We start from the raw sequence: 17,037 nt of genomic DNA on the forward strand, positions 1-17,037 counted from the left end.
GATACGTTGAAAAGTTTCTCAAACTGTTCTAATTTAGATTTCTACTTGAAAAAGAAATCTGAATTATCTGATGATTTTGCTAAGAGCATGACCAAAAATGTGAGTCGTCATTCATCATCTGTGTCACATGTTCCGAATAATTCTCAACATCATCATGTTGACATGCGAAGTTGTTTCCTTTGCGGTCAACAAGGTCATGTAGTAAGAAACTGTGGCCAGAAGAAAGATCAGAATCTTCATCCTTTTATTAAGGATCATTCCAAACCGATTCATTTGGTAAAGGAGATTCTGAAACGACCTGTGTCGTATGCTGATGATACTCATATTATGTTCTCTAATGTACATCCTCGAAAAGTTGTTCGTGTGAATGAAACTCATGGTTCTGTTAAACCTAAGTTTATTCCAACTGAACCGTTATGCAAAAATGTTAATTCAAATGTAGTTCAAGCTGCGTATCTAAGACGAAAGTCTAAGAAACCTGTAACTTATTCTCAAGTTGCTGAACAACAATTGAAGGCAACTAAGTTTAACTTTTCTCAAGAAAACTAAAAGGTGACCAAGAACGAGGCCTGGGCTGCCTTTTTGAACTAATCATTTTCATTTGTGTGTAGGGTACATCCAATACCATTTCTGGTGAAAACTGGATTATGAATAGTGGATGTTCTCGTCATATTACTGGAAATCTCGACCTCTTAACAAATGTAAGAAATATTCAAGGGGGTTATGTGGCGTTTGCTGGGAATTCTGGGGGTATGATTACACAAGAAGGTGATGTTTTGAATGGGCATATTACTTTTGAGAAGGTTAACTATTGTGATAAATTGGACCATAATTTATTGAGTATGTCGCAAATATGTGATAAGCAATACACTACAGTATTTACAGATAAAGAGTGTTTGATTTTAAAACCGGGTTATGTGATTCCCGAGGACATGGTTGTCATGAGATCACCTCGATCAAATGATATTTATGTCTTGAATATGAGTTATAAAGTATCAATATCGATCGAAACATGTTTTGTCTCGAAAGCAACCGAGAAAGATTCTATTCTATGGCATCGTAGAATGGGTCATATACATGTTCGAAAGATGAACTATATCATGGCTAATGACTTAGTTGAGGGCGTCTTGTTGAAGAATTTTAAGTTATCTGATCACTGTGTTGTTTGCAAGAAGGGCAAACAGAAGAAGAAGCTGCATCCATCTAAGTTATTAAATTCCATTGATACTCATCTTGAACGACTTCATATGGATTTATTCGGTCCAGTGAATCGTGCGAGTATTTCTGGAGATTGATATTGCCTGGTAGTTACTGATGATTATTCACGATACTCATGGGTCTTGTTTATGAGTTCAAAAGATCAAACACCGATTCTTGTTCAAAATTTAATCACTAAGATCTAATCACTATACAAACAGAAAGTAAGAAGAATTCGAAGTGACAATGGTACTGAATTTAAAAATACTGTATTGGATTTGTTTTGTTTACAAAAGGGAATTCATCGAGAATATAGTGCCCTATATGTACCACAACAGAATGGTGTAGCTGAAAGAAAGAATAGAATGTTGATTCAAACTGCTAGAATGATGCTCGCTGATTCAAAGCTTCCAATACAGTTTTGGAATGAGGCAGTGAATACTGCTTGTTATACACTCAATTGAGTTCTAACGGTTAAAAGACTCAAGAAGACCAGTTATGAATTATTGAATAATCGTAAACCTAATTTAAAGTACTTGGAGCCATTTGGATGTCCTTGTACTATGTTGAAAAAGGATGTGGGAAAATTTGATGAAAAAGCCATTGAAGGTTATTTCTTGGGGTATGCGTCACCTAAGAAACGAGTGTTTAATTTTACGTCTGGTTGTGTTGAAGAATGGTACCATGTGGACTGTCAAAAGTACACTACTCCTCCTCAAGGAAAAGGTCCCGACTGGATGTTTGACTATGATGACTTATTTAATTCATTTACTCCAACGACCGATCATCCAGATGAAGATTTAGTTCGTGCTTATTTTGAAGAACACTTGGAAATTCCAAGGTTTGCAAGTTCTAATGATGTTGAAGTTCCGATTGATGCTCCAACTGAAGAACCTGATAATGAGTCTCCTGTTCATTGTGATAATGCTTCTACTTCATCTGATAATAATGCAGTTGAGGATCAAGTTATTGAACTTGATAGTGATGTTTCATCTCATGAATTGGGTGAACATTACACTAATTTATTTGAAAATGTTGCTGTTTCTGAAAATCCTACTCTCAGGATTCATAATTACCATCCACAAGAAAACATTATTGGAGAACTTGATGTAGGATTTCAAACACGACATCAAGTTGCTTCTTCAAGTGAAAATAATGTCCAATATGCTTATGCTGATTTACACTCGCCTGGAATTGTAAATCTTGCTAAATTCACTTGTTTTCTATCTCAAGTTGAGCCAACGACTCCTCGTGTGGCACTTCAAGATCCTTCTTGGGTAGAAGCCATGCAAGAAGAATTACAGCAATTTACACGTTTAGGTGTTTAGGATCTTATTGACAAACATGCTAGAGTCAAGAAGGCGATTCCGACTAAGTGGGTATACAAATGTAAAAAAGACGATCGTGGGCTAATTGTGAGAAACAAGGCACGATTAGTAGTGCAAGGTTTTCATCAGAAAGAGGGTATTGATTACACTGAGGTATATGCTCTAGTTGCAAGATTAGAGTCGATTCGAATATTTCTGGCATATGCTGCTTACAAGAATATTAAAGTATATCAAATGGATGTCAAGAGTGCTTTTCTCAATGGTGAACTTCATGAGGAAGTGTTTGTTTTACAGCCTCCAGGTTTTGAAGATCCTGATTATCCTTACCATGTTTACCGATTAAACAAGGCATTATATGATCTACATCAAGCCCCGAGAGCTTGGTATGGCACGCTCGCCGACCATCTGATGGATAATTGTTTCAAACGTGGAACTGTTGACTGCACTTTGTTTTATAAGAATATTGGTGATGATCTTCTCCTCGTTCAGATTTATGTTGATGACATAATCATTGGGTCAACAAACGACATGTTGTGTAAGGAGTTCGAGAAATCAATGCAAACCAAGTTCAAGATGAGTTCGATGGGAGAGATGAATTTCTTTTTAGGGTTGCAGGTTCATCAGTCTGCGAAAGGAATCTTCATTCATCAGACAAAAATGTGAATGACGTCTTGAGCCGATTCAAGATTACTGCCGGAAAAATCCCTTCTACTCCTCTTCCAGTGGGTCACAATTTATCACCGGATGAATTGGAGGATACTGTTGACCCAACCCTCTATCATGCTATGATTGGTTCTTTAATGTATTTAACTGCTTCTCGACCCGACATAATGTTTGCTGTTTGTTTATGTGCTAGGTACCAAGTTAGTCCCCGAGTGACTCACCTGGCAGCGGTCAAGCGTATTTTGCAGTATCTTAGGGGAAATCCTGACATCGGGTTATGGTATCCCAAAGACGATAATTTTGATCTTACCGCTTATTCTGACTCAGACTATGAAGGATGCAAGATTAATTTCAAGTCTACCACAGCGGGATGTCAATTCTTAGGAAGCCGGCTTGTTTCCTGGCATTGTAAGAAGCAGACAACGGTCTCCACTTCAACCGCCGAAGCTGAGTATGTTGCAACCTCAAGTTTCTGTTCACAGGTTTTGTGGATACAACAACATCTTCACGACTACGGTTTGAAGTTTCTTACTACTCCCATTTTGATTGATAATGCTGCTGCTATTAGTATCACCAAAAATCCCGTACAACATTCTAAAACGAAACATATCAAAATTCGATATCATTTCATACGGGATTGTTATGAAAAGAAATTAATTGACCTTGAGAAAGTACATACTGATTTTCAGAAAGCCGATCTATTTACCAAAGCCTTTGATAAAACGCGTTTTCAATTTTTGCTTGGTTTAAATGGATTGAAGACCATTGCTGATATCTTGAAACAAGGATAATTGTCTGTCTTTTATGTTAATTTTGATTTATTACTTTACTTTGTTTTTAGGTTTTAGGGGGGTGAATCTTAGAAAATACAAAAATATTGTGCGTTTCGTTTGTATAGATAAAACCCAAAAACATTAGAAAAATTTTGAAAAATCAAAAATACTGTGATCTTTCTTAATTCCTTGAACCTAATTTGAAAAACCAAAAACATCTTAAAATTTGAAAAATTCAAAAAGATTGTGTTTTTCAGTTTGTACAGAAAATTTTTGAAAAAGTCAAAAAGAATGTGAATTTCCTGTTTATGAAGAAAAATCCGAAAAGACAAAAAGATTGTGATTTTAGTTTGTAAAGAGAAAAATCAAAAAGATTTTTGCTTACGTTCACTGAAAATTATGTCATTTACCTCTATTTGAAAAACATATACTTGTATATGTTTAGTCCTGATAATTTCTTGTAAATCCTCCGGATAGCCATTTACCTGATAATGGAAAGTACTTGGGGTGTTCGTTAAGCTTTCTATTTTATTTTTAGCTGAAAATTATGTCAGTTATTTAAGTGAAGCATGCTTTCATGTATTGGTCATGTTATCTACTTGTAGATGGACAGGATAGCCATTAATTTATGAACTTAAATTAACTGGGGCGATTAAATTTTGTTTATGCTCCTCAAAATTTTGAGTTTTTGAAGCAAAAAGAGAATATGATAGTACATTGACTATTTTACCCCAAATTCAGAAAGAAATAAGCTTAAAAGACTGAGTGCTTAATCTTTGGTTCATTAATAGGTCTTAAACAAGCTGTTAGAGTAAAGTAAGTGATATAAACCTAATGAAAAGCCAAACTGAAAGAGGTGTTAATCTCTAGCAAAAGTCTCGGTGAGGATGGCAGAAATGTAATAACCGGTCATACTCAAGCCTAATAGTGGTTGATCACCCAAAAATATAATAAAGCAAATAACAAGCGTTAGGATTCTGGACACTGTGAGTCTTTATGCGGCTTACTCATCTGGGTATTCATAAACATGAATATTTCATTCGCTTTTAGAGCAAACCCAAAGTCATTAAACTTGATCACTGATGTACTTCGTGCAATCCAAATTACTGACTTGATCAAAATCCGCTGTTAGTCATACAATTGTTCCTCCTTTGCGCGCGTCTTAATACCAATAAGAAACGGACCCCAGGGGATACAATGTATGTAAGCCGACAAATGGACTCGTGCATACTCACTCACAGTAAAGGAAACTTGATGCATTGCTCAGATATTCTAAAATTTTTCAAATTTTGATCAACACTATAATGATTTAAGTCAAGTTGGGGTGATTTGGCAAAAATCAAATTAAGCTTGAACCGAGATTAGGGGCTGATAGTTTTTGATATTCTGTGCGCTAAGTGAACCCTAAATCATATCACAAAAATGCTTGAAGGCTTGTTATAAGATTTAAGTGGACAACAATATCAATGACTGACTTAACGCCAGTCACAATATCGCTGAAATATAAAACTTTGATGGAAGGGCATTTTAGTCAAATATGATTCTCTTCTCAAACTCAACAAAAATACAAAAATATGTACTGCTTTTGAAACTCATAGAAAAACACAAAAATATTGTCTATTTTCTAGTTTAGATATTTCTGTAAATACATTCTTTAATTTTTTTCAAAATGACAAAAATATTTTATATTTCACTTTACATATTATTTAAGTTGTTCTTAAATTATGTTTCAAAAACGTGAAACAGATTAATTTATTTGATTATCGAGTTAATGATCCTCGGTAATTCGCTTAAAGTTATTTAAATAATCAATTTAACTTATTTTTTATTTGATTTATTAATTTAATTTAAATTCATTTAAAATAAAATAATGTCTAATTCGTTAATTATGGATAACGAATTAGGTGTTTTTAACGAAGTACACTCTAGTTCGTTCACCTAATTCGCTTCCGCACTCTGTAACGAAACACTTCTAGTTCGTTATGCATACTTAACGAGTCAAGTCACGAATCAAACCTAATTCGCTATCCCATGTGTTCAGTTTGGATAACGAATCAGCCGATTCGTTATTTCAAAATTCACACGAATTAGGCCGATTCGTACATTGGTAAGCGTGTAAAGAAGGTGTATAAAGGACAGGCTTGAAACGAACCGTCCTTTACTATTCATCCTTCTTCCTTACACTTAACGTTACTCTGCCAAAATTTTTTGTAATTTTTCGATCATCGAAATTTGGAATTTTGAGTATACCAGTGTATTGCTAAGGTATAGATTATCACTTCTTCGTGATTTTCGTCAAAAATGACACTGTGTTAATAGGCTAATTATGAAACTTTGATATGAGGGTTTTACGAGTTTTAGAACTCTGCTTAACCTATATCATACTGTGTTATTGTAGTTTTTTTTGGTTTCATTATGATCGAAATGTGATTCCGAGACCCTTGGTGAACTCTAATCAGTGTTTGATTATTGTTTTCCGGGTCAATTTGATTGTTTTGTGGTTTCGGGTGTTTATGTTTGATTAAAACCATTAATAAGTTAACTTATATCATGCTTATGGTACCTCAAATCAACACCATTTGCTTTGTTTCGTGTTTCCGAGAGCATTACGGACATCGATTTGGTTATTCAATGATAATTATGGAATAATCAACCCTGGTTCAGTATGTTGACTTTCTGTGTTCTTGTGTAATTTTGACTTTGACCAGGATTGTCAAAGATCAAGTCTTAATTGACCATTCGTTAACTTTAGCGTATTGGAACCTTTTCGTGTCCAATTCTTTAAAGATTGATACGAACTAGATTTGTGAACTATTTATTTAACAAATCAAATTTGAATTCTCAATTTATAACGAACTAGAGGTTAGTTCGTTCCTTTTAATAGTAGTTCGCTAATTCCTTTTCGTCATATTATTTACTTGATAGCGAATCAGTCAATTCGTTACATTTTTGTAACGAACCAGATTGCTTTTGATAACGAATGACATTTTATAATTAATTATTTAATTAATTTCACCAAAAATTATAATTAATAAATTATTCCAAACGTCTAAACGCGTCGATATATCTATTACACACGACATATAAACTTACATACACCATCTATTGATATATATATATAAATGTTAACTGTATATTACATCTCCACATTACTTATATTCGTTTAAATTTTATTCAGTTTAATGGCCGATCAAATGGATCAAGATCCACCCGTTGCTCCTCAAGAACAAGCACAACCTCAAGATCAAGAACAACCTCAGGAACAAGAAGAGGTTCAATTGCTATCATATGATAAGAAGCACAACATATGTGCTTATGTTGATTCGGATGTTGCTGACATAGCTATGTTTGGGGATATTTTGGCATTTTTACGACGTTCAGTAATACATTATGCTATAACTGCTAGACCTACGGTTTATCTGAGTATTATCAAGCAGTTCTGGAATACTGCTGAGTTCATTGACACCGAGAACCACATTCAAGCAAGAATCAATCAAACTCCCATTACAGTGGATGTGGATGTGATTAGGAGAGTACTTCGATTTGGGGACAATGATAATAACCCAAGTGAGTTTGATAAGAGGTTAATCAAGGGTTTATTTACACGTGTACGTTATGGTAGAGATGTCGAAGAATCCATGCTTAACAAGAATGGCCTGTGCCCACCTTACAAGTATCTTTTACACATACTGATTCATTGCATGGGTGGTCGTAAAGGTGGATTTGATGAATGTCGTATAAGTTTGCAATTGGCATTTGTGGCTCTTATTCTCAACAAACCATTCAACTTCTCGGAAATGGTCTTTGATCATTTGAAAGAGCAAGTCCAGCAAACGATTCAGACAAAGAAGTTTTTAATGTATCCTCGATTTTTGCAATTGATAATTCAAGATTTGATACCAAACTTGGTTATTGATCAAACTTTGGTGGATAATGTGCTTCCTTTAGAACACATGAAGGCTGACACTGTACGTTGAATGAAGATTTACCGTAAGGAGAGGCCAAGGGATAAACGTATGATTGGTCATATATTAACCCTAATTATGTATGTCCTCCCAATGAACGCTGAATCCACGATGACTCGGATTCCGAGCGTGAGGGAGGAGAAGGTGAGAATGATGATGATGGTAATGATGGTGGAGATGGTGGTAGTGGTGGTGCTGGTGATGCAGCTCTTCAAGAACAACAAGCAGCAGTTGATGCCGCGTTAGCCGCTACAATTGCAGCTCAACGTGAAAGAAAAAGAAAAGGGAAAGCACCAGCTTCTGAAGCTCCAGCCAAAGGACGTGTCTCTACTGGAGCTGGTGTAATTATTGGTGTTCCACCGCCTAGTCAAACCATATCCCAACACCCTGTAGTGCTGCCTACTACTAGCACTCCGGCGCTTACATTGACAACTACGATGGTCCCTCATGAGCGGCTTGGTATGATTCCACAGATGGCACTAGCTGAAATACCAATGCCTTCTGCTACACCTTCCACTGCTCCTCCAACACCGTCAATGAGGCCTCCTCCACCTAGTGATGTCTCATTCATGAGAATTACAAGGCATCAGGGACCAATCCAACCTGTCCACCCATCCTTGTACAACATGCCACAGAATCGTCAGACAGACATGCTTTTGAACTTGCTACATTTATATGAGAATCAGATGTATGCTGACCGACTGAATCAGGAATGTCTCATGGAGAATCAAAAGAGACTAATGGGATATGTCTCTTTCTGCCAGAAAGAAACAAAACCCCTATGTGAGATTGTTACGTCTCAGGGGGTGAAATTAAAAGAGCAGAAGGAACTTATTCTACAATTGACTTGTAAAGATGATGCACTGAAAAGACTCAAGAATGACGATGAAGACCCTGATGAGTCTGGTGCTGGTGGTGAGATGAAACAAGCTCACGACTCATCTACAGGTGCAGGTACGAGTGGCGGTGATGACTCGGGTAAGCAGGTTGTTGTGTATCATGATTCAACTGCTGTTAAACCGATTGAAATGATTGAAGCCAATACCGTCATATTTATGGATGGATCGGGAATGGTCAGGAGTGTAGTATACAGGGATGAGATTGAGGTTGGTGAGTTCATTGAAAGGTCTCTAAAATGAGAGCAGATTTCCATACTGCTATGGTTAAATGATGAACAGTTAACCGTGTTAGAGACAGAGCCTGACGTTGAGGTGGTGAATGAGGAAGGCATAATAAATGATCTGTCTATTCAAATGAATACGGATTTTATTTATGAAGACGAGGAAGTTGAGGTAGAAAATGTCACTGCGGAGGAGTATCCTGACCTGTTTCAACACACAAATGTTGATCAAGGTGCTCCAGTATTCGATGAGCAAACGTTTAAAGCTGCTGAGGATGATTTGGTAAATGCTTCTAAGGGTAAACAGGCAGCTGATGCAGTATTTTAATCACTTGAAGTCATAACCGATGCCGATATTGCTAAGTGGTTCAGCTATAAAAAGGTGAGTAAGATTATCAAGTCGTATCGGTATGTCGATCAAGAACGGAAAGATGAAGCTGCAGCCTGGGTCAAAGCAAACCAAGTGACTTCTTTCAAGACCGTATCAAAGGTTCATGGTGATATTGTCTTCTGGCTATATGATTTTGATCTTAAGGTATATATCGTTAAATGACAGAAGGGGATCCAGTACTACGAGAAGATAATGGACGTTCTTACTCTACCGCGTTGGGATGTTCGTACCCTCGCGTGTCGTCCGTTTATCAATCGTGGTGGTGACCGGGCAACTGAGTGGTTTCATCAACACTTATTGTTCGAGGTCAATCATGGTTTCAAGTTCTTCAAGCCCCAAGTCCCTACACGTTAACTTATTAATGAATTTGATCCAAGGAATGGCTGGAGGAAGCTTGTTCTTAAGGTAAAGCCGCCGAAGACGATGAAGCGGGTGCCGGTGAAGACGATGCACCAACACTTGCATCTTTCGTTCGACCGCTGGTACTACGACAATCGTACTGGCGAGGCCGTCATTGTGCTGGGTAAAGGACTGAAGACTGAGCTTATCAAGATTATCGATCCGATGTGGTTGGTTAATCTAACTGAGACCGACAATGACGTGCTACACAAGAACAAGATTCTGATTGAGCGCGATGAAGACTATGATCTGGCTATGCAATTTCATCGCGTTGTGCGTGTTTTTTATGAGAACGGGATTCATAGATACAGACACTGGCAGTCCAAGCGTTTCAAGTGAAGATCAAAGGCAAAGAGCTCAAGACTAGGGGGTGTCTGCTAGTTCATGGTTTTACATCTTGAGTCTTTGTATTTATCGTTAACGTATTTGTCGTTTTGTTTAATGTAATACACAATTAATTTATCTTATAGTTCGCTAATGTATGAGTCTAGTTCACTAAGGATGTTTAGCGAACTAGATCTAAGTTAAGTCCCTCCTGATTCGTTAAGGATGTTTAACGAATCAGGGAGTGATTCGTTAAAGTTTATTTCGTTTAATGTATGTAACGAAGTGGATCTAGTTCGTTAGGGGATGTTAACGAACTAGGTCCATCTTCTATTTATATGTGAACACTGTTCACAATTAAGTTTAGTTTTTGAGAGTTAATTAACGAAACCCTGTCCGATCTCTCTCTATCTCTCTCTCAATCTTCATACAAATAAGTATTAACATTATAATCAATACTGATAATATATACACATACATAACATATAATCAATTGTGATCATGAGCTAGATCCGAGTAAAGAATTAATTGTATACATCAGATCTGAGATCTGTTAATTGTTAAGTGTTAATTCGATAGGTTCAAACACTTATCTGAGAGCTAGTGACAACTAGAATGAAAGAAGGTGGGTTAATTAAAATGCATATTAATAAACTTAATTCGATCTTGTCCCGCTTAGTGTCAGTCGACATTAAGTTTGATGATGAAGTTCAAGGCTTATTGTTATTATCCTCTTTTCCCGATAGTTGGTTGAAAACAGTGACTGCGGTTTGTAGTTCGTCTATAAAAATTATTTTTGATGGGATTCAGGACCTGATTCTGGGAGAAAATTTAGGACATAGAAGTTCAGGGGACTCATCAGGTAATATGTTAGTCAAAGAAGGTAGAGGTAGGGGAAAACAACGAGGCAGCGGTGTCACGCCCTCAAAATCCACTAACGGATTTTTATCGTCAGAGGGTGTGAACTACAGGATCAGAATCATTAGTTATATCACACACCATAATTAAAGTTTTCAAAAACAATCAAGACATACATGTCTTAAGTAAAAATGCGGAAGCGTAACTGAAAAGTAAATAGTTGCGCCAAACAAGACGACTTAAAACACAGTTATCATGATAAAATTTAAAAGAAGTTTAAAACAATAGTGTACAGAGAATGCATGTCCTATACCGCTCGCCCACCTCGGCTACCTGAGATAAGCATACTAAAAGTGTCAACACAGGGTTGGCGAGTTCACAGGATTAAGTAAATTTAAGAGTTACCAGATAATGTTATGTCAATTATATATCAATTGGTAGCTAACCTATCAAACATGTATTACTAAGTGTTCGACACCGAAGCTGACTATTTATACGATTTGCCTTGCCACCATGTCAACCATGACCATGGTAATGTGTTAGCCAAAATTTACACCCACTCGACCTACAGTTGAGTTTAGAGTTAGGTGGGGTTTGTCAAACCCAGTAGTACTACTCAAAGGTGACTCGCTATTATCCAATATTAACCGGTTCGATGTTCAGAATGACTTAGTTGGTTTGTTTGCCACTTAGGCTTACAAGTGATATATAAAGCAATAAACAAAATCTAAAGCGTTGGATTATGTTATTAACCCCTAATAAAAACGTTAAAGAGTAAAAGGGGCGTGAAAATCACTGTTTGCGAAGTTATCAAAAAATCGATAAAATCGTGCGTCACAGAAATCCTCACTAGTGCTCTAAAAACAAAAATGAGATTTCTAAGTGTTTGAACTACGGTGAGTCTCTAAACTCGACACATAAAAGTTATGCATGAGACGTGTTCGTTTTTGAAACAAGTGCGACTCGACAAACACGTTGGTGATAAGTTACACAAGTGAACAAGTGTAGTGTTAGGTGTTACTATGGTACATCATCAATAACATATCTACCACAAGGGAAAATACGTCAAACACATAGCAAACATCGGTCAAATAAGCACTTTTCATGTTAAATCAAAGAATTCAGCAGCTAAGTTATCGAGACAGATTTTAACACGTCAAGATTACTCTATTTCACTAACCATACATGTAGACAAATCACCAAAAATTCATATGCACAACTGAGTTAGGTTTCTAAAAATATTTTTGTTATATTTTTATTACATACGGTTTTCTCACAACGATCAAAACAAGACAGTAAGCACACAACGGTCATTATCATGCGCAACAAAACTTTATTTACTATTCCCGTTACATGGTTAATCCAATTAATGCAAGGTCAATTGGGTTAGATTCCTCACTCAAATTATTAAATTCCAAAAGTGTAATCAACTCAATTGGTCTTGTCGTTTGTGAGATACACTAATTAGAAAATAGCCTACAAGAAGGCTTCCCGAAAGAGACTCGCACAACAGATTTGTAAATTAATAAAAACTAACTTCCACACGTCCAAAAATTACAAGATTAGACTTTTTAGAAAATAGACTCGACCTACTACATTATAGAATCAATAATCACTTCCAAACACATCATTAACATCAAGTTACAGTCGTTTTAACACGCAATTTTGAATCTGTCCAGCATCAGTTTTCATCAAAAACTCAACAAACTATTAATTTATGAACCAAGAATCATACATGCAACCCTAGCTCATCAATACTCAACATATTTAACACTTAGGGTTTATGATCATCATGTTTAATCATGCAAACAAATCAATGGAATGGATTAAGGGAGTGTTTAATTACCTTGTTAGTAACCTTGGATCTTCAAACAACTTGTAACAATTCTTGTATGTATGTGTGTGTGTGTATTGTTGGCCGATCAAGGGAGAGGGAAGGGGGGTTTGGGGCTCTCGTCGCAACAGGGAGAGGGTGGGAGGGGAGAGTTAGGGTTTTGTGTTAATAATATGTATATATATTATTACTTAATATACATGTTACACTTTGCACCCTCAACTCCTAATTAGTTTAATTCTAACATAAAACATCAATCACCTCCATAATATGATGACATACATACAAGCACAAATGTACACATATAAACGTAACACATAATTATATCAAGTACTTGTTTATAATAATTATTGTTTGTTCACCAACGGTTTGAGTCGACTCGTGTGTGTTTCGGTGAAACTCTGAAAGACTACTTGTGTAATGATTGTCATGCGTCATTTAAACCCTAATTAAATGTAATGAGATATGCGTTAACTAGAATGACATAATTTGTGTGATTTTGAGTTTGAATTAACGGAGTTTGGATTAACGGAATTAACCTGAAATTGACGAGTGTCACATCATTCCCATGTTGAAAGAATTTTCGTCCCGAAAATTTATGTCACGTCGCGATGGCTGTCTGAAAAAGGCAAAAATTTTCAATTTGTCACATCATCCCCTGTAGAAAGAAATTTCCTCCCGAAATTTAATTCATAATTCCGGTGTTTTCTGACTGTTTGTTGGCTTTCGTGGTTTTCGGTGCTTGGTCAACCCTTCGAAAAGGTGAGAATACTTTTTCATCATTTCATCCTCGCATTCCCATGTGAACGTTGGTCCACGTCTCGAGTTCCAATGAACTTTAACGATGAGAATCTTGCTGTGTTTGAGCGTTTTGGTTTCCCAATCCAAAACTTCGACTGGTTCTTCGATGAGACGTAACAGTCCATCAACTTGTAATTCGACCAAAGGAAATGCTAGTGTTTCGTTGGAAATGCATTTCTTCAAGTTGGATACATGAAAAACATTACGTACGCCACTGAGTTCTGCTGGTAAATCCAATCGGTACGCTACCGGGCTGATACGATCAGTTATTCAGAATGGGCCAACGTTTCATGGATTGAGTTTGTTTCGCTTTCCAAAGCAAACTACACCTTTCCAAGGTGATACTTTCAGTAAAACCTTGTCATCCACTTGGAATTCCAGAGATTTTCGGCGCTTGTTGGTGTAACTCTTTTGGCGATCCTGTGCTACTACCATGCGATTCCGGATTTGGACAATCTTTTCTGAGGTTTCAAGTACTAATTCGGGACCAGTGATTTGGCTATCACCCACTTCTGCCCAGAAAAGAGGCGATCGACACTTTCGTCCGTACAACGCTTCAAACGGCGCTGATTTAATGCTGGCGTGGTAGCTGTTATTATACGAAAACTCTACCAGGGGCAAGTGGGGTTCCCAACTCTTTCCGAAATCCAATACGCATGCACCCAACATGTATTCCAAGGTTTGAATGGTGCGTTCACTTTGCCCATCCGTTTGAGGATGGTATGCTGTGCTCATATCGAGGCGGGTGCCTAGCGCGCTTTGTAGTGACTTCCAAAAATGCGAAGTGAAGCGGGAATCTCGATCAGATATGATTGAGACAGGCACTCCATTTCTAGAAACTACTTCTTTCATGTAGATGCGAGTCACTCCTTCCATTTTGTCCGATTCCTTGATCGCTAAAAAATGCGCAGACTTAGTCAACCGGTAAACGATCACCCATATGGTATCGCATCCCGTCGATGTTTTGGGTAAGACTGTGATGAAGTCTATGGAAATGTGCTCCCATTTCCATATTGAGAGTTCCGGTTGCTGTAACAGACCAGATGGTTTCTGATATTCCACCTTGATTCTTGCACATGTTAACCATTTTCTCACGTAGGTGGCAATGTCAGCTTTCATGTTCGGCCACCAGTAAAGTACCTTCAAGTAATGGTAATTTTGTCTGAGCCAGGGTGAATGGAATATCGGGACTTATGTGCCTCGTCGATCACTAGATTTCTTAAGTCTCCGTATCGAGGGATCCAAATCCGGTTTTCGAGATATCGGACCCCGTCCGATTTGGTGTCAAGTTGCGTATCCATGCCCCGCATGAGTTCTGATGGGAAGTTATCGTCTTTCAAAGCTTCGAGTTGAGCATCACGAATCTGATCAGGCAAGTTAGCATGAATCGTGAGTTGTAATGCTCACACCCGTCTAGAATTAAGAGTTTCCTTTCTGCTGAGAGCATCCGCCACTACATTGGCCTTGCCAGGGTGGTACTTGATGGCACAATCATAATCCTTAAGTAGCTCGACCCAACGACGCTGTCGCATGTTCAACTCCTTTTGATCGTAGATATGTTGGAGACTCTTGTGGTGGGTGTAAATGGTGAATTTGGTACCGTACAAGTAACGTCTCCATATCTTAAGGGCAAACACCACAGCTCCGAGTTCCAAGTCATGGGTCGTATAGTTCTTCTCGTGTACCCGTAGTTGTCAAGAGGCATAGGCTTTAACCTTCTCGAGTTGCATTAACATGCAGCCGAGACCTTGTATCGATGCATCACAATGTACTTTAAAATTCTCCGTTTCCTCGGGGAGGGCTAGGATAGGCGCGCTACAGAGTTTTGTTTTCAACAGTTGGAAGGCAGACTCCTGCGCGTCACCCCAATTGTACATAGTACCCTTGTGAGTCAGTGCGGTGAGGGGTTGAGCAATCTTTGAAAATCCCTCGATGAAACGTCGGTAGTAGCCAGCCAGTCCTAGAAATTGTCGCACCTCAGTCTGAGTCTTAGGTGCTTCCCAGTTTTTGATGGCCTCTACCATACCTGGATCGACATGGATACCATTCTCATTGATCACATGTCCTAAGAAGTGAACCTTGCGAAGCCAAATTTCGCATTTCGAGAGCTTAGCGTACAGTTGTTCCTTCTTTAATAATTCCAGGATTAACCTTAGGTGTTCTTCATGGTCGGTCTTGTTCTTGAAGTAGACGAGTATTTTGTCAATAAAAACAATAACAAACTTGTCGAGATGCGCCTTGCATACTCTGTTCATGAGGTCCATAAATACGGAAGGTGCATTGGTTAAGATAAAAGGCATAACCGAAAACTCATAGTGCCCGTACCGAGTTCTGAATGCCGTCTTCGAAATGTCTTCCTCACGCACTCTTAATTGATGGCAACCAGATCTCAGATCGATTTTCGAGTAGTAACTCGATCCCTGAAGCTGGTCCAAAAGATCATCGATTCAGGGAAAAGGATAACAGTTCTTGACCGTCACCTTGTTCAGCTCCCGGTAGTCGATGCACATGCGGAAATTTCCGTCTTTCTTTCGAACAAATAGGACAGGGGCTCCCCATGGTGATGAGCTGAGTCGGATGAAACCTTTATCCAACAAGTACTGTAATTAAGTGGACAATTCCTGAAGCTCTGTCAGTGCGAGCCGATACGCGGCTCGTGCTATGGGTGCAGCACCGGGGGCTAAGTCGATTTGGAACTCCACTTGTTGAATGGGTGGGAGTCCTGGCAAATCTTCCGGGAAGACTTCCGGAAAATCTCGCACAATCGGTATGTCCTGGATCCGCTTCTCCTCTGAGGGTTTCTCGATTACATGAGCTAAGATCGCCGGATGACCCTTTCGTAAATATTTATGCACCTTCATGAGGGTGATGATGCTAGTGGTCATGCCGCTCTTTTCGCCCTGTATTGAGATGATTTCGCCGGAAGGAGTAGTGATATGAACATATAATCTCAGCTCTATTCTCGGATAGCCAGTCCATGCCGACAACAACGTCGAAACTACCAAGTGTAAATGGTATGAGGTCGATATCGAAGGTATGACCCGACAGTTTCAGTTTACATCCCGCTAGTACATGTGTTGTTTCTATACACTTGCCGTCATCTAATTCAACAGGAAACTTAGCATCTAACGGTATCGGAGTCAAGTCTAACAGTTTACTAAAGGCTTTCGACACAAAACTCCTATCAGCTCCAGTGTAAAACAAAATAGAAGCAAAATAGTCGTTTACAGGAAACTTCCCGGTAACCACGTTTAGGTCGCTGCGGGCCTGACCCGATCTAATGACAAAAGCTCTACCCTTACTACCACCTTCGTTACTGCTATTGCCTCCGTTGACCTCATTTTGTTTCAGTTTAGGGAAGTCCTTCCTGAAATGACCCTCCTG

The sequence above is a fragment of the Bidens hawaiensis genome, unplaced genomic scaffold (genome assembly GCF_021521415.1).
Source record: "Bidens hawaiensis isolate Kalapana, Puna unplaced genomic scaffold, B.hawaiensis_p1.1 tig00033255_1, whole genome shotgun sequence".
In the NCBI taxonomy this organism is placed as follows: domain Eukaryota; kingdom Viridiplantae; phylum Streptophyta; class Magnoliopsida; order Asterales; family Asteraceae; genus Bidens; species Bidens hawaiensis.